A 27177-nucleotide genomic window follows, 5' to 3' on the forward strand; every position below is an offset into this window, starting at 1 on the left:
CAGCTAATGGTTAGAAGGTGGCGTATAAGGAGAACGCCTGCTAACGTGGAATCATGGCAAAAGTCAAGCGTTAGCTGCATGTAAAAGTATAAATTCGGTTTATGCCTATACATATTTCTTCGTGAATACGTTTACTAATTTGGTTAGTAGAGCAAGCAAGGAATGTAACTTGTAACCTATGTTCTTTTATACATAAAAACAACCAATTTCCAAAAAAAATTTGTTTTCAATATGTTTTTATTTTTTAAATACGTATTTATTTTACTTTATGTTTTTTATTAATAATATTTCTGTTTTTTAAATACACCTATATATAAAAAATTATGTATTCATAATATTGTATTTACTTATATTATAATTGAGGGTAAGGATAGGATGTGCAACAAACAAACCATAGTACTTTGTTTTTATTTCGTTTATTTGAATATAATTATCGGATTGTTCTTTCCATATTGTCCTCTTCCTCCTCTTCCTCTTCCTCCTCTTCCTCCTCTTACTCCTCTTCTCCTCTTCCTCTTCTTCCTCCTCTTCCTCCTCCGCTACCTTCTCCGCTACCTTCTCCACAATCTCTTCCACCTTTTCCTCCTATTCCTCCTCTTCCTCCTCTACCTTCTCCTCCGCCTCTTCCTCCTCTGCTGTACACTGAGTTGCAATGAACTTGTCGCAGTGAAGTTGGCTCCAGATTTACTGACACATTCACGCCGCATCGGTGAGACGATGGGCGAGATCGACTCACCGACGCGGCGTGAATGTGTCAGTAAATCTGGAGCCAACTTCACTGCGACAAGTTCATTGCAACTCAGTGTACTTCAGCCTCTTCACTTCCTTCTTCAGGTCTGTGATCTGTAAGATGAAACATAAACATAATTATTATAGTATACTCATATGGGTGTTGATTCCACGCTGAGAAATCGCAATTATATGTATATACTTACTTGCTTTTTATACTCCTCCAGTATTTTACGTACGTCCAGCGCGCTGGACGCCTCTGTTTCTCCTTTCTCGTCATTTATTTGTTCCTAAACATACGTACAGTATATGTATAAACCTCTTATTTCATACAATAAGGAAGACACGAATGTACAGGGGGTGGAAAAAATAAGTGGCCATTGTTAAAAATATAATAACGCGGTTAAAATTGGAGTAAATAACGAAGTTTTTTGAAAAGCTATAAAAATGAATTCACTAAAATATATATTTTTATCGTTTCAAAAAATAACAAATTTGTTGAAATTGTTAAAAAAATCGTGAATGGTAATTTTTCAACTTTTTTATGTGAGTCTACATACAATGAAAGTTGAAAATATGTCTTTCGTAGATTGAGATAAGTTATGTGTATGCTGAAAATTTCATTGAGATCGATCAATGCACTTAGAAGTTACAAGTAATTAAAATTTCTGAAACTCGCGACTTTTCATTTAAGTACGTGACTAGTTCTGTTTTTTGAATGAAAACTCGCGATTTTCGGAAATTTTAATTACTTATAACTGCTAACTACATTGACCGATCTCGATGAAATTTTCAGCATACACATAACACACTTAAATTTACAAATGTCATATTTTAAATTTTGATTGCAAACTCAGATAAAAAAATTGCCTTTTATTATTTTCTTTCACGACTTCAACAAATTGTAACTTTTTCAAATGACAAAAGCACAATCTTAGAAAATTAATTTGTATAACTTGTGAAAAAACCTCAACGGATTTGGTCCAATGTTAACCGCGGTATTCTGTCTAAACACTTTGTACACTCACTGTAAGTAATTAAAATTTGCGTAAATTGCGAGTTTTTATGTAAGAACATAACTAATCGCACTTCATACAACACAGAAAAATAAAAGTGATGGAGATAGTGAGCGTGAAGGTACTTACATGATTGTCGACACGAATTTCGGTCTCTGCTCCTTCAACTGCCGGACTACAATCCATGTCGGTCTAAAAATATGCACAATAAATAATAAATAAAAGATGCACAGTAAATAGAAAACACGGATGTATGTGCGTGAGCAAGTCATGGACTTTGTGAAAAATTGCACTTCACACAACACATAGAACAGTAAAAGTTACAGGGATAGTGAGCCTGAAGGTACTTACCATTTTTAGTGTTTGAAGGTCTGTGACTTTCTGATGCTCGGATCCTTGATAGCCCCAAGGGTTGCTCGGACCCATATCGTCTTTCTCACTCACTCGTTATTTTGTATCTCACTTGCACGAAGGACCGAGTGGGGCGTCATCGGCCCGCGCAAAATGTTCAGCGCGCAAAAGTTTGAAAATGCGTGCTGGTCCCGCGCAGTCTTGCGGGGTATCCTTTCACCATGAACCATGTACAGAAGAACCGTTTCACAACGAAATATGAAATATGTATTAACAAAATTGATGCTACGCCCAACGTAGATATACAAAATAATACAAAAGCCTTTCGTCTGCGTATTTGCACATCGATAGATAGATATATATTGCACATAAATGTATCAGTATATAGTAATTGTAAAGAGATAGAGAGGGATGTAACACATGTGTCCATCCTCTTTGCACTATCTGTCGCTCTTTCTCAGTCAAGATGTCAACCACTCAAGACACTGGTTGACCAGTTTTTTTTTCCGCACAACGGTGAACACGCGCGAGAAAGCAATCGAGTTTTCAATACAGTTTTCATTTGTTGTGCATATAAATATATTTAGAACTTTTCAGTTATTTTATTTTTACGTATTACTGTGCTAATGATTTTTACGTATTCTGTGAATATGGAACAAAAAGAAGAAAGTGAAAATGCAAAAAACAGAAGACATTTGAAAGGGAATAAAAAATATCGAAAGTGCACCATATTTGCAAAGCGTGTATCCACAAATAAAAAGTGGCAACAAAGGTAAATTATGTTTTATATACTATAGATTTGCATGAAGTCAGTAGTTTGCGATGCAGTAATATTATGGTATTTTATAATATGTAAGACAATATGATTCATATCTTTTTACCTCTCTTACTTTACACTCCCTTTTTTCATTTTTTATATTTTTATCATTGTTACGGTTACAATGTTTGTTATAAATTCGGATTGTTATAAATAATCCGATGTACATCATGTTTCGACTAAATTGTCACGTGAAAAATTTCAATAGTGCGGCCCTGTTAGTGCATTGAAACGTTTGCAACTTTTCGCTGCTCCGGGTCGCACTTAGTGATGCGCATGAGACGAGACGAGACGAGATTTCTGCGATCTCGATCTTGATCTCGAAAAATCTCGAAACATGCATATCGATCTCGAATTTTCGAGAATCTCGAATATATGATCTCGATCTCGATCTCGATCTCGACGAGATCTTGGCGAGATCTTGACGAGATTGGCGATACAAAATATAGTTCAAAATATGCCAAGATCTGTTAAAATTTTAGCAGGAAAGTGTATACTGTATACTATATATACTTGGTGTTCCTACCTTAACCTTTTTTTAAAAGACTTGAAAGTTGTAAGGTCTCTACTGTCGACAAAAAATTAGTTACAAAAGTTATTGTCAATTATTTACACATCTTCAGAAGTTAATAATAATTTTACTGGATGTCTTGTAGCTCTCCTATGTTACATAAAACACCCTGTATATGTTTGCATATTTGTATTTTATAATTCAATTTTATAAATGTAACTCCTAAAATAATATGAGCAATAAGTTTTCAATAAGCAATTTTATATTAAAATTCTAGACAAAGGTCATGTAGTAAGTCAAAATACAAAAGCAAATAAATTTTATCAAAATTTAATTATGTAAAATAAAAGTAAATAAATTTATCAAAATTTATTACAATAATGCGTGTAAGTTCGAGGTGTACCACGAATTCAGACATATTAATGACCTGGCAGATTCAGCAGTTAGCTGGTTACGGTGCTTGCGTATAATTAAACCAGCCTTAGAAAATAAACGTTCTGCTGGAACAGACGTGGCCGGTGTTCCTAGGAAGTCCCGAGCCATTGTTGATAAACAGGGATACTCTTCTGAATGAGTTGACCACCATGACAGTATGTCAACATCCTTATCCGCTCTTCTTGTGTTATAATATTTTGTTAATTCATTTGTCCAATCTAAATCGCTGACAGATTTCTCATACACAACACTCATATCAATGTCATCGTCATCGTCAGTCGAGGATTTACGGAAATCATTATTTAGGGAGCTATCTGAAGAAATAAAATATTTGTTCTTATACAAGTCTTCAAATTTTTTAATACTTTGATCTTTCATTTCTTTTCCCCAGGTTGTGGTATTGAAACTTTCAATTTTATGCCTCGGATCTAGTATGAGGCAAATACAGTAAATCCAGTTACATTTATAATAATGTTTCAGTAATTTATCTCGACCAGCTTGGTATGCATTGAACAATTTATCAGTACGGTTTAAAGTTCGCATCTTATTTTCGATTTTATCTAAAAGTATATTGAATGCTACTATAACGTACGGTAAGGATACATAGCTGTCACCGCCAAGAAGAGTAGATACAGTTTTAAAATGTTTTAGAAATTTCTGTACTTCTAAGCACAAACACCATTCCTCTTCGGATAGTAAATACATGTGAAATGCAGTATTACTTTGAAACAGACTAATCAGTGCAGGCTTTAACAATAATGCAACTTTGAGCATGTCATGAATCGAGTTCCAGCGTGTACACACATCGATCTTTGGTGACAAAAACTTGGTGCCAGTCATGGTGCATGCACTTTTCAGCATATTTGTATTTTGCTCAGATCTTTTTAATTTTAAAAAGAGACCAATAATTTTTTTAATGGGACTATTGAGAGCATTATTATTTGTTGTAACCACATTATCTTCATCTTCAGAATAATCGGAATTACTTTCTTCACACTCTTCCGAATCATCTAATTGTATTTCATGCAGCATATCCTGAACTCCCAAATTTAAGATATGCGCAAAGCATCGAAAATGACAATCTTCACAGTCGAAATCGATACCTTCACTTTGTAAAATTAACTGTAGCTCTCCAATAAATACAGTATTACTAGCAACATTGTCCAAGACGATACCTATGATCACCACATCTACTTTAGCAAAATTGTTAAATAATTTTCAACATTTTCTTATTATCCGTAAACAGTACTTTGTTTCGAGAAAATAAAAAATCGAGAAGTTACAAATTTAAACGATACAATTTCATTGTTTGCAACTGTACGTGATATTACCTTGAATCTTCGACTCAATATTGAAGTTTTTTAAAGAATTGTACAACAACATTGCTATGTCCTTGCCAGTGTGGGCTCCGTTGGATGGAACGAAATCTAAAACTATGGACTGTAGTTTCCAGCTAGCATCCACAAAATGTGCAGTAATACCATAAAAGGATTTTCCAGCAATGGACGTCCAACCATCGACCGTGAAGGAAATTTTGGATTTATTAGTTTCCAGTATATTGATTACTGCATCTTTCTTCTTTTTAAATATTTCCAATACACTTCTTTTCATAGTATCGCGTTTGGGATACTCAATGTTAGGATTTAATGCAGTAAAAAAGTTCTGTGTGGCAGTATCATCAAAAAAATTGAAGGGCAAATATTTTGTTGCCAACCACTGTACTATTTTTTCTGTGAAGCTAGTATTGCTACATGAAGCCTGATCCTGATATTAAAAATAAATGATATTTATTTTTATTAATTTTTATTAACAAATAAATGTTATTTATGAACGTTATAAAAAGAACGTAAGCAACCTAATTTATAAATCTCAATAAAATTATATATTAAGTCTGTAGGGAAATTTTAATTTAATTATAAAATAGTTATTAAGGTTAACGTAAATAAAATAAAAATAAAAAGCTTATATACGGTAAATAGAGTTTTAGTATGCAAATTTTGAAGACTACAAACATTTTTTTTTATATACATAATCTTAAATTAAGTTGGTTGATTTTCAAAGAGAGTATCATCATGAGTGAATTTCGAGAACATTTTGTGTGTCCATCTTAAATTTCGTAAAGCGAAAACGGGTTAAATATATGACAATTTTGTTGAGTCAAATGTGCAATATGTAATTTGCGTGGAAACAAAATATCTTGTAACAAAATTAACCGTGAGTGGTATTTGGAAAACATATCTAACAATAGCTGTACTCTTTTTACGTGTTATTCACTTTATCAAATCATGCTTGTTAATTTGCATGATTTCTTAATTATTTGTATATACAACACCTCATGCCTATATACATTCATTTATATTTTACTAAAATTACCTTCGTTTGCAGAAAATGTAAAAGTTGCTGATTATTTGATTGTGAAGTGGATCCGTACAATTTATTAAATTCTTTTCTGTGAGCAATTTTTAAATGTCTTTTCAATCCCGTGGTGTTCGATTGTTTCATTTTTATGATTTTCTTTATTTTTTGTGTTCCGCATAACTTGCATATTCCAAACTTTTCTTTTTTATCATCTACATCCACATTATAATATATTAAAAGTTTTGTTCTTTGCGGTGTAGATGAAGAAGATAATATACAAGGCTCTTCTCGACCGCCACTGTCAGAGTCTGATGAATTTGCACAATGCTGACGTTTAGACATGATTGCAGTGTTTCTAGCTGAATTTTTCCTTTCACTTCTAATATTCAAATATACGTTTTCCTCGGAAGGCACAGCCGAACTGTCTGTCTCTTCTACCTCTTCTCTCGATATGTTCGAAAACCGGCAACGTTTTTCCGAATAAGTTCAATACACGCTGCGCGTGTACGATCTTTGTCGGCGCGCACTTATTGCGCCTAGATACAAAACAAAGAAACCAAAGGCCCGCTGACTGCCGGTCGGGACTTGCCATCAAAGGAGGAGCGACTTGCAATATAAACAAAATTGTATGTGGCGTCGTTTCTTAGCGCAGCAGTCACGACGTTATATGTATTGTCGATCGGTTAAATAATAAAATATTTTGTTGAGATCTCGTCAAGATCTCGACGAGAATTTTAAATAATCTTGATCTCGTCGAGATCTCGATATGCTGAATCTCGATATCGATCTCGAATCTTACAAGTAATCTCGATCTCGATTCTCGTCTCGATTTCGAGACGAGATCGAGACGAGATCGAGATTTATCTCGTCTCGTGCGCATCACTAGTCGCACTCTATCCTTCTTCTTTACGACCTATAGAAAACGACAAATTAGCCGCGCGGCTCAAAGGACAATTTATTGGATAGGACACTTTTTCAGCCTTCTATGCATATTACTCGATTGACCCACCCTTCTCTCTCTGTCTCTCTCTCTCTCATTCTCGGACTTTACCTGCTACTTTCAAAAGCTTGTATGTATCAAGTAAATGCTTGCCACAAGTCACTTCTACGATATTATTCAAGTACCAAAATATTATAATATGTAGGCATTTAAATTCCGCGGCGAATTCGCGTGGGGCTTTCTCGATTGGAGAGCTCCAGTTTCCTACCTGTACGCCGGCGCGCGGCGCTTACGTGCGCGCAGAAAGAATTGAGCAGCAACCGCGTTTACAGACATTGTGATAGCGAGAGACAATAGCGAGAGACATTGTAATTCATTTTGTTCTATATTATATATTTTTTTTTCTGAGTAAAATACCACCACAAGTATTATGAAAATGCTGTTACAAAACTTTCCCTTGACCTTCTAAATACGTATACTAAAGTGACTTTTCAATTGTCCTGAACAGTTCGAAAAACTGCTTGTAGAAAATGTTTGCAACAATAGGTGGGTCTGTTTTCTCTTACTGGTAGAGTAAAGTAGGGTTTATTTGACTGAAGGCAAGCTACACGTGTTCGACAGACTCCGCTGCTTCATTCTTTTACAACGTTCCATAAAACGAAATATCGCCCTGTAGAGTCTCGTTCATTTTCAAGAAACTACATACACTATTCTGACTCTCCCTTTGCTTCGACGTCTTTTCTCTCTTGACTCTTGACTTTCGACTCACGGATCTCTCGCATACACAGTATTGCCTCGGAGTGGTCTAGTCTGCAAAGTGAGAGGTCCGAAAAATGAATGAGAGGTCCGTGAAAGCGAGAAGCCGATGTTTTGTTTGGGTGACGGCAATTAGTAGAAGAACGATGGAATATGCTTTCTCATTCTAGTATTAGCTATTCTGATATGTTCCATCCTTGTTCAAAAAATAACATCCCTGTTCGGCCGGTTACTTTATGGTTTGCCGCTACCTGGGATCTTTCACTCGTTTATCGCGTTGTCTATCGTCCCGTTTCGAGAACAAAGTCAAACCGAATAGCATACCTGCTTCTGTTGAAAATCGGTCAAGCAGATTTGAAATGGATTATCATTATTATACGTATTGCATTTGATTTCGAGGCAATACTGAAATTATTTCCCCCAATTATTACATTGTATAAAATAAATAAATAAGTTATTAACATTTCAAACTTTATACTGTTCCTTTTTTATGTCGCATAATAACTTGTCGCAACAATAAACAATAGACCAATTTGCTGATATGACTCGAAAGTGTCGATCTACCCGTCGCGATCAAGCTATCAGATGTGATCAAGGTACAGTAAAACCTGGATACACGCAAGAAAAGATTGCTTGGATATATGCAAGATTTCTATCCCCTCCACTTGGGAGGATCCCCTTAGCGAACGAAAACGCTCGACACGGGAGCCGTGTAATACGATCCGAAACATAATATCGGTGTGACTAATACTAATTCAACGATACAACTTTTTTATTTATGAGTTTTTTGTAATGAAACTTTTACTAACGCAATTGTGAAAGTTTTCTGATTAAAATGATACCAAACACGATATACTTTCAATTATATTTATTTATTTATTTATTCCGAATATGCTGCAGAACTATTGACTGCAAATTAGGTGCTTTATAATATTAGCAGAATCGACATCGCGGCTGAATAAAAACGATCTGTATTGACGCAGAATCGACACACCGATACGTTTTGGCTCTTTCCTTTGATCATTGGACCTCTCTCTCTCCTCCACTGTCTATCCCTATCTACGTTGACCCTTGGCTGGCGTCGCGCGTAACCCGAGATACGACATCTCGATTCTATAAACTAAATGCTTGAGTCCCAATTTCTCTTGCATATGTATATCCAGGTTTTACACGACATTTGAACGGCTCGGTTTCTCTCTCTTTCTCTTTTTCATATGCTCACTCGCCTCATTCGTTCAACTTCACACTGATTCGGTCACGGTAACTTTTGAACAGTCCTAGCTTCCGTAATAAGCAACCATTTACTTATGATTGATAAATTGTTTTTATTTGGTACCTGCATGTGTGTGTTATTTCGACGTGTGTATATGTAGCTAATAAATGAAACTACCTGCAGGCGACGGTTGAAGAAGGCAGCGTACCTTGCGGTAGGTCAGGGCACCTGTACCGTAGACGATGCAGGTAGCAGCTGTTACGAAAAGGTCCCAAACTCGCCTACTGCGACTGATTTTCCAATGGTCGAAGAACCTTCAACCTCTTATGAGATGCTTCGACAATCGTCTGCTGATACTGATTATCCTGCGATCGAAGAACCTTCCACCTCTTATGAGATGTTCCAACCATCGTATGCTGATACTGATTATCCTGCGATCGAAGAACCTTCCATCTCTTATGAGATGTTCCGACCATCGTATGCTGATACTGATTATCCTGCGATCGAAGAACCTTCCACCTCTTATGAGATGTTCCAACCATCGTATGCTGATACTGATTATCCTGCGATCGAAGAACCTTCCATCTCTTATGAGATGTTCCGACCATCGTATGCTGATACTGATTATCCTGCGATCGAAGGACCTTCAACCTCTTATGAGATGCTTCGACAATCGTCTGCTGATACTGATATTCCTGCGATCGAAGAACCTTCCACCTCTTATGAGATGCTTCGACAATCGTCTGCTGATACTGATTTTTCTACCGTGGAAGTGAATGAAGAAAATTGTGATGTAGAAGATCACGCATTACTAGAAACAGCAGAACCACCGCAGTTAGAAGAACAACGGAATAGATTTCGTGGATTTTCAACACGTTTTCAAGCAAATAATACAGCTTGGAAAACATTCGAGTATCGGCTGTGGCATCGAACACTTCCAAATAATTGGATGTCAACAAAAGGGACTAGAGAAAAAGTATAAAGTACAGTGCCAATTGTGTAATCACGTCGAGTGTGTATCGTGCCTTCGGAAGAGCGATAACACAATGGACATCAACCACTGCGCTGTTTCCAGTACAATGATGACAGGCGGCGGGTACAATCAACTAGAGGAAATACTTTCTGGCATGAACGTATCGTGCATGAGCAAGAGAATTTACGAAAAATGCCAAGATGAAATAATCGATGCATTCGAATTGGCTGCGCAACGGGAAATAGAAGACGCAGGGAAATTAGAAAAAGAGCTAGCCATAGCAAGAGGCGATATACTACCAGGTTGTAATATACCATGGATTCCAGTTGTCGCAGATGGCAGCTGGATGAAGAGATCATACCGTGGAGGTGATCACAACTCTCTTTCTGGTGTAGGAGCCATCGTGGGATACCACACTAAAAAGGTGCTCTACATCAACGTCAAGAATAAATTCTGTATAATTTGCCAAACCGCAGCCAAGAAGAAGGAACAGGCACGGCAGCATCGTTGCTTCAAAAATTGGGGTCGTAACCAGAATTCAACTGGTATGGAAAGCGCTGCTATTGTAGACGGATTTAAATCCAGTATAGAAATGCACGGTCTGATATATTCAATATTAGTTGCCGATGGAGATAGCAGTGTGTATAAAAAGATATTGGACAATGATCCATACAAAGAGTATATGGTACATGTACGCATAATTGAATGCACCAATCACCTGCTACGCAACTTTAGTAGAAAAATAAATGAGATCGCCACAAAAGGTCGGTTCAAGGAACTACGAGCTATTGTAAAAGAGAATGCCCTTCGCCTACGCACTGGTGTAAAAAAAGCAGCAGAATACCGATTCAAAGAGAAAGTAACACTCGCTGATCAAATAAAAAATTTAAAAACAGACATGAAAAATGTAGCGAGCCATGTTTTCGGTGAACATCAGGAGTGTCAAAGATTAGCATATTTCTGCAAGAAATACTCTGACCCGAACAGAGTGAACTATGTTCCACAATTGAAAGAATGCGGTATTTATCAAAGCATTGAAGAAGCGATGCAACCGCTCTTTCCACAAGCTGAAAGCTTGTTATATGGTTTAAATAATAATGCAGTGGAAAGTTTCAATAACGACATTGCGAAATTCATCGGAGGTAAAAGAATAAACTTTGGACGCAAGGGCTCGTATCAGGGTAGAGTCTCGCTGCTGTCCTTCATTTCAATTCAAGAGAGTCGTTCAGCCGATTGAGTACTGCTATGAATAAGGAACCGACAACCATCGTACAAAATATGGACCAACGACGTAAGCATGCATCGGAAATGGCAGCGAAATATAAGCAAAAAGCCAAAGCATGTTCTTCTCGATACGAAAAGCAATCGTGCGACAAAGATTACGGTCCCACGGCAGAAAAACCAGACATGGAAGAAGCAGTATTCTCTTCTGAGTGTGAGCGGCACATGCTTACACTCCTTCTGTGGCAAACGATACGAGATAAGATTGAAGCAGAAACTCGCGATCAGGCAAAGAGCGAAAAATGGATAGCCTACCGTAAAAAATTATTAACTGCATCATATTTCGGCAAGGTATGCCGATTGAGAAAGAATACACCAAGAGGAAATACGATAAAGAGTATAATGTACCCGCAAATTCAATATTTGCGTGCCCTTGAATACGGAAGAGAGAACGAGGCAAATGCCTTGAGACAATTGGAAACGGAACTGGGAATCCATATTCTACCGTGTGGTTTATTCATCGATGCCGTTGTGCCTTATTTAGGTGCAACTCCCGACGGCCTCGTGGACGATGATACTATCGTCGAAGTGAAATGCCCGGAATCGGCGAAGGATTTATCGCCTGCTGAAGCAATACAGCAGTTACCTGCGATACGGCGTGTCTTTCGAGGTGATGAGATGAATAACATTCATCACTGTTATTATCAAATCCAAGGACAATTGCACATAGCGAATAGGCAAACTGCTTTATTCTGTTTATGGACAAAAAAAGGAATAAAACTTACAAAAGTACAAAGAGACGACAGATTCTGGGCAACAGAAATGGAACAAAAACTGAAAAGGTTTTATGAAGACTCCATGTTGCCAGAAATTATAAACAGTAGATTTAATCGGCAGCAACCTATTAGAGAGCCTGCATACATAAAAAACACCAATGCAGGTAGTAGTACACAAGAAAGTACATGTGAGGATGTACATTAATTGGGTACGGCATTCTTATAATATTCTTATAATATTCTTATATATTCTTATATATATTCTTATATACTCTTATATACAGGGTGGCCCACATAACTCTTAACAGCTCAATATCTCGAAAACTATCACATCGATTTTAAAGTTCTTGGCCTCAAATTGCATGGATCTGAAGGGCCTTTCTAACTACATAAACATAATGTGGCCCACCCTTCTTCTTTAATGGGGGGGCGGGGGTACCTTTATAATTTTAAATGGAACCCCCTATAAAACGTTACATATTTAGATTCTACAGGAAAAAACTAGTAAATTTTGTCTGAAACATTTTTTTGTCAGATATTTCCATGATGAGATTATAACAGTTTGAAGTTTCGACTTGTAGGTACTTACTTGAAGCGGTCGGAAATAGCGTTATTGAATTATTATTGAGTCCTTTGCTTACTCGTGAATAAATAAAATGTTCCTTAAATTAAATGTTCAAAATGTCTACCACGGGCTTGTAAACATTTATTCACTCGAAACATCAAAGTTGTTCTAACATTTATTAATATTTCGGGAGTCACTGAAGCGCAAGCGTCACGTATTCTTTGTTTCATATTCTCTTTTGTCGTCGGCGGTTCAAACATAACTTTCTCCTTTACATATCCCCATAAGAAAAAATCTAATGGTGTTAGATCGGGGGATCGAGGAGGCCATTGATGAGGTCCCCCGCGACCTATCCATTTGTTCCCAAATTTTTCATTCAAAAATTGTCTGGTGATGATTGCAAAATGTGGAGGAGCGCCGTCTTGTTGGAATCACATTTCTCTTCTGATGTGTAGTGGCACAGCTTCCAAAAGCGCAGGCAAATGATTTTTTAATAAATCACAATAACTTTCAGATTTGACAGTTTCTTCAAAAAAATAAGGCCCAATCACAAAATCTCCTATTATGCCACACCAAACATTTAAAGACCATCGATGTTGAAAGGGAACAGATCGCATCCAATGTGGGTTTTCAACGGCCCAATAAAATAAATATGTATGTTTATTTACATGTCCTGAATTCATAAAAGTAGCCTCATCGGAAAAAAGTATTTTGCACAAAAAGTCATTATCCATAACACCCTGCAGCCACTCACAAAATGTTACGCGGTGACCGTAGTCAGCCATCGAAAGCTCCTGTGTTAAAATCAAGTGATATGGATGATATTTCTGCCTATTCAAAATTCGTTGAATTGAAGAACGACTGATATCTGATGTTTGTGCAAGTTTACGTTGACTAATATGAGAATTTAATGTAATTGCAGCAAGAATATTGACACTATTATTTTCATTAGTGACAGGTTTAGGTTTATTGCGAGATTTTGTACACAATCCACCGTGCTCACGAAGCCGCTTTTCTAAATTATAAAATGTTACATGAGATTTTTCGATCCAATAACGTTCAAAAAACAGCACCGCTGCACGCCGATAATTTTTTTGGCATTCACCTAACACTAATAACATATTCACTTCTGTATCAAAAATTGCCATAATCGCAATGTTACTGCTTGAATAACAGCACTACCCCGAGAACGTTTTCATAGATAACTGAGTCAAACTCAAGAATTGTTTTGTTTCTTATTGCTTTTGTTTCTTAACGAGTGAACAAAGGACTCAAGCGCTATGTCCGACCGCTTCAAGTAAGTACCTACAAGTCGAAACTTCAAACTGTTATAATCTCATCATGGAAATATCTGACAAAAAAATGTTTCAGACAAAATTTACTTGTTTCTTCCTGTAGAATCTAAATATGTAACGTTTTATAGGGGGTTCCATTTAAAATTATGAAGATACCCCCGCCCCCCCATTAAAGAAGAAGGGTGGGCCACATCATGTGTATGTAGTTAGAAAGGCCCTTCAGATCCATGCAATTTGAGGCCAAGAACTTTAAAATCGATGTGATAGTTTTCGAGATATTGAGCTGTTAAGAGTTATGTGGGCCACCCTGTATATTCTAATATCTATTCTTATATATTCTTATATATATTCTTATATATATTCTTATATATTCTTATAATATTACAATCCAAGGATTGCAATCGAGAGTCGCAATGCACCTATAGTGTATTGCGACTGCACCGTCGAGTACACACTGCTCATATGATGAGCTGTTGTATAGTCTATTGCGACTGCACTCGGCGGGTCCATACAGCACATATAATGAGTTGTATGATAAATGATTACAATCAAAGGTCGCAATTGCACCTGAGAATGAAGAGGACCGTCATTGACGGGGGTGGTGGTGGGTCTCTTCACACTATCCTATTAATTTTTACTTTCAGGTACTTCCTTATTTTATCTGAAGGAAAAACAATTTATAATCTGGGAGAAACAGGGAACACACGTATATAAAAAGGTAAGTTCAATGCTTCTATTTTTATTGCCTGCACGTGAATTCATTTAAAATGATTATCATATTGTATTTATTTATTTAGCAGGTTCGCAATATGGATTTATTTATTTAGCAGTAAAGGATTGCAGTCAAAGGTCGCTGTCGCACCTGCGAGTACACACAGCACATATGAAGAGCTATCCAATAACGTTCAAAGGCGTAAGTATAAAAAATGCACAAAAGTACAGAAGTGGAGAGTGAAGAGGACCGTCTTCGACAGGGGTGGTGGTGGGTCTCTTCACACTCTCCTATTAATTTTTACTTTCAGCTACTTTTCCATACTAAGCATGGGAAGAGTACAATTCTTTCATGTCAAATGTAAATGATATGTATGACAGCGTAAGTATGACACTTATACTTTTAGGCACAAAAGTACAGAAGTGGAGAGTGAAGAGGACCGTCTTTGACGGGGGTGGTGGTGGGTCTCTTCTCACTCTCCTATTAATTTTTAATTTCCTAATAGTGGATTCATCAGGAAGTGTAAGTATCAGTGTTTACATTGAAGTAGTATAAACTCAAAAAGTAATTGTTATTAAAGTTATTTATTTTTACAGATCAAACCAGGGTGTACAGCATGATAGTTCAAGAGATCCTGTATCGTCTGAACCCAATTTTACACATGTTTGTTCAAAGCGTATAGCGTTCATGTTCTGGTGTAGTATTTTGTTAATAAAAAACGGCTTGTACTTTACTGAGCAGTATTTTAATCCCTTTTTGTCTAAATATCCATTCGCTATTTATTTCCTAATATAACCCTAACCTAACCATTTAGTATTTTTATATAAAACAATGTATAAGCTAAGAAACTTTATTTTTGTGGGATTTTTTCACTTATACTTCCTCGCTGCAACGTAATACAGTAAAACCTGGATAAATGCAACGAAAGAATGCTTGGATAAGTGCAACATCGCTATCCCCTCCACTTGGGGGGATCCCCCTAGGCGAACCGAGCCGCTCGGCGAGGAAACCGTGTGATATGATCCGACCGTAATATCGGTGTGACTAATACTAATTGAACGATAAAACATTTTTATTTTTAACTTTTTCTTAATGAAACTTTTACTAACGCATTTGTGAGATTTTTCTGATTAAAATGACACCAAACACGATATAGTTTGAATTATATTTATAAACAATAGTAATAGAATAAACAACATAGAATTGACACCACGACTGAATATAAATGATGTTGGCTGAATACCAAAGATGTGTACGGACACAGAATCGGCATGTCGGCTGAATAGAAAACATGTGTACGGACACAGAGTCGGCATGTCGGCTGAATAGAAAACATGTGTACAGACGCAGAATCGACACCTCGCTTGGATAAATGAAACATTAAAGGCCCAGAATCGACACCTCGCTTGGATAAATGCAACATTAAATGCCCAGAATCGACACCTCGCTTGGATAAATGCAACATTAAATGCCCAGAATCGCCACCGTGCCTGGATAAATGAAACCTTTGAAACCAGAACCGACACCGCGACTGGTTTTGATTTCGATCTCTGTTGCTTTTCGCCAACCTTTAACATCAATTTTAGCAAGTAATTATAATTGAAACTATATCGTGTTTGGTACCATTTTAATCAGAAAAATTTCACCAATGTGTTAGTAAAAGTTTCAATAAAAAAAAGTCAAAAATAGAAAAGTTTTATACTTCAATTAGCATTAGTCACACCGATACGTTTCGGCTCTTTCCTTTGATCATCGAACCTCTCTCTTTCAGCCACTGTCTGTCCCTTTCTACGTTCACGCTTGGCTGGTCGTCGCGTGTAACCCGAGATTCGACACCTCGTATTGTAGCATAAGCATATTTGAATTAATTAAAAGTATATTAAATTTTCTACACTTGCACTGTCAACCAAACTTTGCGTTTAAATTTTGTCAAGTACAATGCGACAGCTGACTATTTCTTTTACATTCAGAAAAGAATATAGAATTAGCCAAAAGCGCTCTCTCGTTTTCTTCGGCCTGCCCTATATCTATGGGTATTACCATTTCGGTGCAGAAAAATCTGCTGTAATACCGACGTCCCGAATCGGAGAGGTCACGTGCCGTGTCTACCCCCTTAAGGTGATGCGAGCGTCGAGGCCGAACTCCGAATTCCGCGTTGGTAAAACAGTCAACGTTTCATCGAAAATTAGGCCGAACAGAAACTGATTTCAGCGCCACCTCAGTTATCGCATCCAACTAATGGCATGCTATGCTATGTCACTTTTCGCATACACCTAAATGACACGGATGCTACGATAACTATATTATGTACGTAACAGATAAAATATAAAATACGATACTGTACACATGACCTATGAAATATATGAATGACCTAACTCCTTCAGGCAAATGTTATATATACATTTCTTGTAATATAACATAACCAAGGGAAGAATATTCCTTCAAATCGAATGTCTAAAGTTATTTTTTTTATATATCCCGATATTGTACCCCGAATTCCTACAAAATAATATGTCCCGAGAAAGAGCGTGAACGAGAGGAGAGTGATTGATGTGAGATAATGAGAGGCAGAAAGAGAACTAGAGCGATTGTGGGTATGCGTGAAAAGGCGAATAATAAAGATTATAGTATTTTGGGCACAAATCCCGTTTATTTCGTACAGGAAAAGGAATATGGGAATAAATGATAATAACGTAATTTGTGATATATATTTTTATGTATAAATATAAGAAAATGAACGAAATATAATAAAATGAATAATAAAAGAAATACATATAATAAAATCTAATAGAATAAAATAAAAAAATATAATAAAATGAAATAAATATAAGAAAATGAACGAAATATAATATTTATTAAAAGAAATACAATAAAAGAAATATATATATTGAATAAAATAAAGAAATATAAGAAATATAATAAAATCAAAGAAATATTTTAGAAATACAATAAAAGAAATATACATATAGAATAAAATTAAGAATAAAACGAAATATAATAAAATTTAATAATAATTTTAATTAATGATTGTTCCTCCTCTTTCACCGCGACCGCGACCGCGACCGCGACCGCGTGACGGTATTGTCTGCCGTCTTAGGCTGTTGAATTGTCTGCGCAATCTTCTAAAGCGCAGCCGTTAAATGGACCTGATTGACTGTAAAAATAAATATTATGTTATTATTCATAAATAATGTATGAACAGAAAAGTAAAAACACGACTTACGGTATGCTGCGGCTGCGGCTGCGGCCTATCCTGCTGCGGCTGTGGCTGCGGCTGTGACTGTGACTGTGGCTGCGACTGGTAGGACTGGAAAAATAAATATTATGGTATGTATATATATTTACATATAATGGTCGCTCGCCATGTTGGTACCTGCAAAAACAGTAGAAAAGCAGCCATCGCACACTAACGCGTAAGATGTAACAGGGATGCTCACGACAGGCATTGTAAATTTAGACATTTTTTCGATAATATCTCTAAAACTTAGGCCACGCGGCGGTTTTATGTATAGAAAAAACAGGAAAGTAAAAAAATGACTTACGGTATGCTGCGGCTGTTTCCCTAATTGTCTTTCTAAATCCTTCACCCTTTGTTGCAGTTGCAACAACAATGGTTTTTATGTGGTTTAACTTCTAAAAAAAAATTTAAAACATGAATAATACTGCTCACGGAATGTAATTGTCAATGCTAATCACGAGGTAAAGATGAGAAGAAACACTTACTTTGCTTTGCGAAATCCATTTTTCAAAAAAACACGTCTTGTCAGTTTCAATACACTCAGTGCACTGTCCCTGGAAGTGAAAATGGAAAACGCCACAGCATTGGCGTTTCGTTTTTGTTTCACACGTACGTAGCTTGTTGCCATGGCCCGCGGTGTCATCTAGTTCTTTGAAACTAGACGTCTTCTCGGTAACGTAGAAGACAAATCAGTCAGAACATTTACAACCATTTTTGAAAAAAATTAACAGAAATAGGAAATGAAAAAGGTAGCAGTCGTCACGGATTGCTATTAAGGAGAAGACTCTCCCTCAAAAAAGCTTATAGAAAACTGTAAGTGCTAACAATTTATATGTACATTTCAGTAACTTGTGTGAATTGTCCTACATTCGTTTTAATTTGCAGGCGACGGAAAGAATGGGAATCGTCGACAACGACGATTCAAGCTGATGCAGTTTTCGAAGATAAATATTTCGAAAATGAAGATGCGGGGCGCATCAAAGAAGAGAAAAACGTCCTTTTCGAAAATGAAAATAAAGATGATGCGGGGCGCATCAAAGAAAAGAAAAACGTCCTTTCCGCAAGTAAAAATAAATATGATGCTGGGTGCATCCTACAATCGGAAAATGTCCTTTTAGCAAATAAAGATGTACAAGTACAAAACGTCCTGGACGATAGCGACGACAATCTCGTCGTAGACGTCGGATACGAAGATATGGGACGTATTTCGGAAAATGTGCCAGATGACCGTCGCATTGTTGACGTTCAGTTCTTTTGGAATGAAATACATAGAACGTTCGACAATCATGCGCGAGGTATTGAATGTCATTTTCGCGATTGGAAAATGATCGGTAGTCGCCAGCATGGGGGTCTGACACAGTTTTTCTTCAAGTGCAATTACGAAGATACTGCTTGGTCGGAACCTATGCATTCAGATATAATGAATGTAAATGAGGCCACGACGATCGCGACTGTTACAGTCGGAATCGGCTATGCACAATTAGACGAATTATGCGCCGCCCTGAACATGCCCTGCATGGCTGAAACGACGTACCGGAGGTACCGTGAAAAACTTGTAGATCAGTTTATGAAAAGCGCAATGCATACCATGTAGGCAGCAGGTGAAGAAGAAAGACGATTAGCTTTTGAAAACAATGAAGTCGTCGACGGTATCCCATATATAACTGTCATAGCAGATGGTAGCTGGATGAAAAGATCGTATGGAACGAATTATAATTCACTTTCCGGTGTCGGTGCCGTTGTAGGTTTCCGCATAGGAAAAGTTCTGTTTATCGGCATACGCAATAAATACTGCACAATATGTGATATAGCAGAATGAAAAGCTACATCCCCAAAATATCATAAATGTTATAAAAACTATGATCGTTATGCCAGTTCTAGTAGCATGGAAAGTGATGCTATCGCTGAAGGTTTCAAATGCAGCAATGAATTGCATGGCTTGATATATAGAACGGTTGTTGCCGACGGTGATAGTAACGTATATCATACTATTGTAAATAACAGACCTTACCGAGAGCAAAAAGTAACCGTTAAAAAAATTGAGTGTACCAATCACTTACTTCGTAATTTATGTACACGTTGCTGAAAAGACGCAAACGAAGGGTCACAGAGATCGTGGCTTTGTTGCGTACCGAAATATAATTAAAAAAAATATTTTGAATATTCGTAGAGCTGTCGTTTTAGCAGTAAATGCGCGAAAACAAGAAACAGGGCCTCAGCATATCAAAGCTAGAGAACTTCAGAAGGACATTTTAAGTATTCCTAGTCATATATTTGGTGAGCACAAGGAGTGCAATAGTCGCAGCCATACGTGTATGCGTGACGAAAACAGAGCTGAGAAAAATTACGTTCCATCTTTGAAATTGTACGGTCTGTATATCGGAGTCGAGAAAGCCATACGATTCCTCAGCTGCTATTCGGATAGTTTGTTAATGAATGTGACAAACAATCCCGCAGAAACATTTAATTCAATTATCTGCAAAGAGATTGGTGGAAAACGTATTAATTTTGGTGCAAGAGGTTCCTACAATGCTCGAGTTGCATGAGCTGTTACGCAATACAATACGCAACAAGTACTTACAGAAATGCATAAGAACATGTGTAAAACCGTTCCACCACTAGTAAAGACATTGGAGGAACGGCGGCAGAGAAAAGTTGCGAAAACGAAAGAATTGCGAATGACCCATGGCAAGAGAAGGAAATTTAAGCCGGTGCAAGGAACGGATAAATATTATGGTCCAAACTCGCAAAGACCAGATCTTCTGAGTGATATGCTGCTTCAACTTCGCAAGGAACATTTTGAAAAGCTTGCTGATAATGCAAAAAATGGTACAATAATAGAAACGAATACAAGAGAGCAAAACGATTCAGATTTATGGAGAGCTTTAAAAGAGGAAATGCTAACTGCTTCGAATTTTGGAGCAGTATGTCGCATGAGACAAACAACGTCCTGCGCAGCAATGGTGAAAAACATTTTATATCCTCCACCTGTCGATACCGCTGCTATGAAATACGGCCGCGATAAAGAACACATTGCAAGAAAAGACGTAGCGAACGCAATGAAAACAAGAATTCGAACTTGTGGATTGTTCATTGATCGCAACATTCCATACTTGGGTGCCTCTCCTGATGGACTTATCGACGATGACGGTTTACTGGAACTGAAATGCCCACAATCTGCTGAGAATTTGACAGCGAGAGACGCAATAGAAACAATACGTCACTTACGAAACATCTTCGATAAGAGAGATATAGAAGAAACGAATAGGAAGCACCAGTATTTCTACCAAGTACAAAGTCAGTTGCATATAACGCAGCGGAAGTACTGTATTTTCGCTATCTGTACACCTAAAAGCATACATATGATCCACGTAAATAAAGACGACGCGTTTTGGACAAATCATATGGAACCTTTCCTAACGCGGCTGTGGTGGCAGTCGTGAATCGACCCAGAGTACAGGAAAAAAAACAAGTTTTACCCGTATACGTGTGAGACAATACTAACGCAATCAAAATAACACCTTTTTATTTTGAAAATGTTACTAACTGTAACGACCCAGAGTGAGTACGTCACTGCACCGACTTGTAGGGAGAGCGGTTCCCTTAGAAGGTGACTCGTAATCAATGTGTTAGGGATTATAGGTTCGTGTGGTTTGCGGTTAAGGAGTGAAATCCAAACACTAATGTGCTAGAAACTAATGGAAATTGTTTATTCAAGAATAAAAGGTAAGTGAATATTAAATTATAATATAAAACAAAATCGCTAGTATTACAATAAATGCGGCTAGAATTAGGAATACAATAATAAATTATAAATTGTTCGCCCTAGATTGGGAATACAGTAAGAAGTATATGATTAGTAATAGAACTAGTAATTAGTTATTAGTAATGAGTTATAGTAATTAATGATTATCGATAGCGCTAACGCGAGAGTGGCTTAACTCTTCTACCACAGTCAATACTCTGTTCAATTTCACAAATAACTTAGGAAACTAAATTCCAGAGGTTTGTGCTAGACTATGCTAGAATCAAGTTAACCCTTCCTATAGGTCGCAATCGGTTTCTGGTTATACCAGAGCCGTGTTAGACGCAGGCCGTTCAAGGAGCTCCGTTCCTCGCTAGCTCTTTACACTTGAGTGTTGGCTTAGCGTAACACCTGTGCAACACGTTGCGTACCGTGAATAGGAGGTCCACTGATCTGTAGTACTGCACGCCACCAGTGGAATAGTAGGAATTAGCTGCAACTCGCGCTCTATCGCTGCCTAAACAGTTCAGCGCAAGCTTTTCTCTACTGTTCAGAGTATTGTCTGTTCCTGACCGTGGTCAGAGAAGATCTGCTTTTGAAACCGTGCGGAACACCTCTATTTATACTCAGATCTTGCTGTATTTTTTTTTTTTTTTTTTTTTTTTTGGGTGTGTTCAATGTAATAGGCCCATTTTTGCCGGTTTTGTCACCTCGCTGCATTACCCGTGTCTACCCCCTTAAGCTTGGTAGCGAACACTGCAAGACGGTATCGTCGCTCTAGAGCCAGTGTACTAATAGGCCGCATCCAAGGAGCTTCTGCTTTCGCTCGCTCGTTAAAGGCACAGACTCCTTCGAGGCCTCCTCCGAATCGATGTAAGCGCTATTAGAAAGAATCGGGCAGTCGTGAAAATACATAATTGAGAAATTCGACATTTGACGGTGTGACATCTAACGTCATTATGCAGAATAAGAAACGAAAGTGAGGTGGCATAGTTGCCAAATCACATCATTTGAGAGTTCTAACGCGGTGTTGCCGCATCTGTAACCATCTAGCAAAATGAATTTGCTTGAGCCGAGCGAGATTTTGATTCCTGGCGGACATAGAAAAGGAGAGCGCGAAAGAAAGAGAAGGAGTATCATGAATGAAACAACGTAGGGCCGATCGGCGGAAATATAGTCACACGCTACGACAGATTCGATGAGACTCTGTAATACACATAACGTAAACGACTATAAAACTTATAGGAACATGTAAATTGATCTATAATATACAATATTTATTGATTGAAATATAATCAATAAATATATACAATGCCTCTTCTTTCTCCGCGACGTCTACATCGTCGGTTACCATGACAGCCACTCCAGCCACGTATTATTGAAATTTTTTTCATCTGAAATATAATAATGAATTTTAATATAATTGTACCTGCATATACAGGGTGTCCTAGTTTGTGTGACAGAATTATATTAAAATTCATTATTATATTTCAGGTGAAAAAAGTAAGCAAAAAAATGCTATACGGTGACCGCCGTGGAGGTAGAAGAGGAAAGAGGGTCGGTAGGAGGTGGCGGCGGCGGGCGGCCTATTATTGTTAACATATAGTAAAAATATATATATGTATAAATAAACATTATAAATCATTACATTTCTTTATTTCTTATTCCCTTCTTAAAATTATTATGTTATGTAGTTTTCATTCCTATAAGTTTCATGGTCGCGTACTTACGTTATGTGTATTATTTCATTCATTCTACCCCTACCAGCATCACGAATCCGTCGTTCTTTGATGTTTCCGAACATAGAAAAGGATAACGCAAGAAGGATAAACAAGGAGAGAAAGACTTGCAAGCATAACATTTAACCCAAAATTATGCTACTAAATGTTGACCGATTTATATTGTGTTTAGCTTCATTTTAATCAGAAAAATCTTCTCCACATGATAGTGAAATTTTTATTAATAAAAAGGACAAAATAAAAAACTTTATTCTGTGCATTAGTATGGTCACATTGACATGGGGCATTTAAATGAAGGCAATAAATCCCGGTTTCAGTTTCTCTTTCGTCTTTAGCTACTGACTGTTTCTAATCAGTGTTTATTGACTAGACAATTAAATTCGAAAAATGATTCTCCTATTCCATAACAGTTGTGAAGTGGACCGGCAATAGTTACATTTATCAAGTTTTCACTGTATATGGTGCAAGTTTTATAATTCATTTTTCTGGCATATCATTTCAAGTATTCTATCTACAATTTCATTGATAAAAAAACATGATTATAAATATGAATAAAAAAGTTTTATGGTTGCACACATTAGTATATGTATTGTTTCATTCTCGGATCTCTTTCTCTCGAGCGCACTATTCTTTTCTATGTCTGGCAAGAATCAAAATCGGCTCGAGCCTGTTACAATTGTAACAGATGTGGCAACAGCGTGACAGAAGTCTTAATACGTTACGGCAACTATGCCTTACATTTATCGTCTGATTTATCGAATTTACATTTATCGACTGACTTGTGTTTTTATCGACCCTGATGATAACGTAGTCAAATATACCATCAATGCCTCTGACGGAGAATCAGTGAACTATTCTTATGTTTATTTGACGTCTGATGCGTGCAAATCATAGATTCCATTTTACGTCTTCCAGAAGTGATAAATTGTGAAAAATCGAATTTCAGTGATATTGTGCTAGTTCAAGGAAAGTTGGTCAGCTCTGTTATCAGTAAAAAAACGATTAAATCGTCCAATATTCGCTAAAATGCAGCCGAACGCAGCATTCGGCAGCCATGTTGTTTGCTTACAACAGCGTCTGTCTCAATCGTACAGTTTCGAAAATTCCATTTTTCTCAACGTATGGTGTTTATTAGCGTTAAAGCGGACCTGACCAACCTGTAGCGAAGTCTACCCGTGTGTGGTGTACCCGCGAAAATTTCATTTATGCAATTATCGAGACGAAAAATGGAATCTACGAAATCGAGTGTCTCTCTCACACATGGCGTATACGTGCATGCTTTCCGTTGATTGTGTAAGTGCACGCATACAGGTCATGACACAAGGAGTCTGTGCCCTTAAGCTTGCCTGCGAACCGATAGTTGAGCGCTCCGGGTCCGAAGCGGAACCTTTGCCGCCTCGCCGACAAAAGAATCTATGCGACTTGAATTCTAAATAAAAATCGTACCATAGACCCGTGTCGGACTACGATCAGAATCGAAGTGAAAAGTCTCTGCGCGGCACGCTCGTATTTATACCGGAGAACTGCTGACGTAGCAGTTTTTTCTACCTGTACTTTCGATATTGGAAGTGGTTGGACTTTGACCTGCGTGTACGTGACTCCGCGCGTATCGCTATCTCTGTCTACGCGCTGTTGCTGTCTCTTTCTATTCTGCGCTTGTTTCTATCTCTTTCTACGCGCTATTGCTGTCTCTATCTATTTATTCCGCGCGCTGTGTCGATCTTTTATCGACGTGGTAGTTTTATCGACGCGACAATTATCGACGTATATTTTTGGAGTATAAAAATTTTTGTGTTAAATATAAATATTAATAAATATAAGATTCTTTTTAGTTATTAAATATAAATATAATTATTAATCTGAATCATAGTAATACAAAAAAAACGAACTGTTACAAATTTCTAATTGTATAAAAAACGAAAAATGAATAAATATTTTAATAAATATTAATTATAAGATTTTTTCTTATTTATTCTTCCTGCTGGATGTTACAAAACAAATAACAGTGTCGAACAGTGAATTTGTGTTCCGATTACCACTAGACGATTCTTATAGCGTTTTGTATACTGATCACGAATGTGCAAACCCTTTGGCTTCAGTACATACAGTTTTTGAGAAATTTGATTTTGAATAAAAAATTATATTTTTCAGATTTAAACAAATTTTCTGACGCAATTGTAAAAGATATTGAAAATCTATTTACACTGAAAGATTTTGTAGACTTTCCTGAGTACAACGATACCTATCTTTAATATATTCTAAACGTTTATGTATCTTTAAACGATCATTGAACGCGGAGGGACCCCGATTTGCCAGCAATTTTTAGGATATTTTTCAATTTATATGACAAAATAGAAGTACACCGTAAAATCGAATTATATCACGCGATAGAGCAGATTGCTATCCTGGAAAGCCACCCGGAGAAAGTTGCAACCTTGATTTTTGTATCAAGCCAGGAAGCGAAATAGCTTCGCGGAAGACGAAGTATCGACAGTGGTGCTCCGCGTCAGGACGGTTGCTTTAAGCGGCAATATACGGGAGACGCCGAGCAACCGTCCTGACGCGGAGCACCATTGTCGATACTTCGTCTCCTGCGAACCTATTCGTGGTAACTAATTCGATTTTACGCTGGACCTTTATTTTGTCAGATAAATTGAAAAATATCCTAAAAATTGGTGCCAAATCGGGGCTATATGAACCTGGCACCCGACTTTTAAAAAATTAACTTTTTTTTTTTCATAAAACGGTAGTATATCGTTTGTAGTTGATTATAGTAAAAATATTTTCGTTTGTAGTTGATTGTAGTAAAAATATTTTCGTTTGTAGTTGGATCAATTAATAAATAAACAAAATTGAACAATTGACCCGCACCCGACATTGAGATATTTCAAATCGGTTTTCTGCATGTGATAGAGAATCATTTGTAGTTGATTGTAGTGAAAAAAGTTTCGTTTATAGTTGAATAGTTTAAAAGTTACAGCCGATTGTTTATACCCATCAGCCAACTTCGTTAATTTTTAATATTTTTCATATCTGTCTTTTCCATCTGATACGGAATCGTTTGTAGTTGTTTGTAGTGAAAAAAGTTTCGTTTGTAGTTGAATAGTTTAAAAGTTATTCGTGATTGTTTATACCCATCAGCCAACTTCGTCAATTTTTAATATTTTTCAAATCTGTTTTTTCCATGTGATAGGGAATCGTTTGTAGTTGTTTGTAGTGAAAAAAGTTTCGTTTGTAGTTGTATAGTTTAAAAGTTATAGGTGATTGTTTATACCCATCAGCCAACTTCGTTAATTTTTAATATTTTTCAAATCTGTCTTTTCCATCTGATAGGGAATCGTTTGTAGTTGTTTGTAGTGATTTTCCTTTCGTTTGTAGTTGAATAGTTTAAAAGTTGTAGTCGATTATTTATATGCCTAAGACCCATGGTTTTTTCAGTTATAAGATTTGTACAAGTTTAATTGTGTGGGTATTCGTGTAATTGTATTCATATAAATTTTGTAACCGAAAAAGTTATTTTGCGTTGTCATATATCATGAAAAGCTTTCGCGCTGCGTAATGAATCACTATATTGTCGACCGTAGTGGAAATGTGACGAAATGAAACATATTTGGTCTTTTCTAGTCTCGAAACAACAGCGAGAAGTATGCTCGAAGCAGAAGCGTACACCCCATAGGTGTGGGTACTGGAATAATAAATAAACTGACATAAAATAATTTGTAACGAAAATACAACATAGTTCTAAATGCACTGAATAATATGAAATACTTTCTATTTTCTTATTGTA

The 27177-nt window shown here is 36.9% G+C and overlaps 1 protein-coding gene across 1 annotated transcript in view; it reads right to left on the reverse strand.

Annotated features, from left to right (window-relative positions):
- LOC123988295 overlaps positions 1 to 27177 on the reverse strand; it is a 51984-nt gene that overhangs the window by 4524 nt on the left and 20283 nt on the right. The gene's annotated exons all lie outside the window — the stretch shown is intronic.

The sequence above is a fragment of the Osmia bicornis genome, chromosome 1, assembly GCF_907164935.1.
Source record: "Osmia bicornis bicornis chromosome 1, iOsmBic2.1, whole genome shotgun sequence".
NCBI lineage: Eukaryota > Metazoa > Arthropoda > Insecta > Hymenoptera > Megachilidae > Osmia > Osmia bicornis.